The sequence below is a fragment of the Cebus imitator genome, unplaced genomic scaffold, assembly GCF_001604975.1.
Source record: "Cebus imitator isolate Cc_AM_T3 unplaced genomic scaffold, Cebus_imitator-1.0 Scaffold73, whole genome shotgun sequence".
NCBI lineage: Eukaryota > Metazoa > Chordata > Mammalia > Primates > Cebidae > Cebus > Cebus imitator.
In genome coordinates this window covers 4,678,433-4,680,284 of record NW_016107388.1, presented here as the reverse complement: position 1 = coordinate 4,680,284, position 1,852 = coordinate 4,678,433, and positions in this window count along the sequence as shown.

The window sequence follows — 1,852 nt, the reverse complement described above, 5'->3', positions numbered from 1 at the left end:
AAAAAAAAAAAAAGAAAGTGAGTCTGAGTACAAATACAGTTGCCAACCCTGGTGCACTGCCTGTGAGACAGCCATGCTCCACAAGGAGCAGCACCCTTCAATCAAAGATTACTGTCTCACACAACTGGCTTGCTCTTAACTGTTGTTCTTAATTTGAGACCAAGTCTCACTCTGTCATCCAGGCTGGAGTGCGGTGGTAAAATCTTGGTTCACTGCAATCTCTGCCTCCTGGGTTCAAGCGATTCTCCTGCTTCAGCCTCCCACTTAGCTGGGGTTACAGGTGCCTGCCACCACGCTGGGCTAAATTTTGTATTTTTAGTAGAGATGGGGTTTCACTATGTTGACTAGGCTGGTCTCAAACTCCTGATCTCAGGCGAGTCACCTGCCTAAGACTCCCAAAGTGCTGGGATTATAGGCATGAGCCACCCTTCCTGGCCCTTTCCTGGAGAAAGCTAAGAATTCTTTTGGGCTAAGCCTGGAATTTTTGATGTTGCCTGACCTGCAACAATGCTAGCATTATTACATTAAGAATTGTAGCAATTTTATAATGCTTTGTAATATAAAATATTCAGTCAGTGTGCAAATAGTCCCATAGTCTCTGCAGATTGAATCCAAATTCCGAAATATCTATACATTGCAATTGGTTCATATGTCTCCTAAATTTCTTTATTCCATACATTCTTTTTCTCCTCACAATTTTTTTGTTGCTAATAAATGATGAATTTGACTGGTAGTGATTCCTTTAATCTGAATTTTGCTGACTACTTTCTCAGGTAAAGATGCGTTTCAGTCCCTTACACTTGTAATAATTCAGAAACCCTTCAGCCAAAAACATTTTCCAGGTGGTGTTATGTTATTTTAGAGCAAGTGTATAAAAGAACTCCATTTGATCAATTATTTGATGATCTGTGGTAAAATTATATAGAAAAGGTGAATAAATGCATAATTCCTTTTTCAAATTTACCACTTTTAAAGAATAATGCATTGCTTTCTTAACATCCATAAAAGATGACCCATGAATGTTTATTATCATCAATTTCATAGATCTAAAGATTTTTGATGTGTTTCAATCCATTGCAATAATAATAATAATCATCATCATCCTCATCATCAAAGGCTCAAATTACTCTATTTTTGATCATTCTGAGCCACTTCTGAATCCTTTTGACATGACCCAATAGTCCTTGATAGCTTCCTTGCCTCTGGTGTAAAGATATTTCAGCTTCACCATGTATATTTGTATTTATCATGTAGATGAAGATGTATATTTATGATGATATATACTACTATGCTCCACTTCTACAAAGAGTCTTGGTTCCTTGGTGTAGGAAAAGGTATTTAGGAAGTGTATTCTGTGTTCTAGGGTTGATCACTGCTACTGGTTTGCTTATTGTTTCTGTACTTTTTTATTGGACATAATGTCAAGGATAAAGTATATCTAGTTTATACCAATATTTCCAGCTGAAATTTGGAACTACAGGTTTTCATTCAGCCTTATTGATCTCAAATGTCTATTTCTCTTCTTTCATGCTGAAAATATCAATTACCAATGACATTAGTACAATAGTGCATTTGCTTTTTTTCATAATACATACAGAACTTTCTCAGAAAATTAACACTATTAATAACCATATGATTATTGAAGAAAGTAGAAGATTTACTTTTGGGCAATCTTTTTATCTTTAGGATATATATTTCTAAGGATATACGATCAAATTACTGCTTGTAAAGTTCCTTGAGATAGTCTGGCTATGACACCAATTTGAGAGGCAGTTAGGTTCATTTATTTCATTTTGCTGTAGGTTTTTAGGAATTATCTTTTCCCTTTAATTTTTTTTTTTTTTTTTTTTTT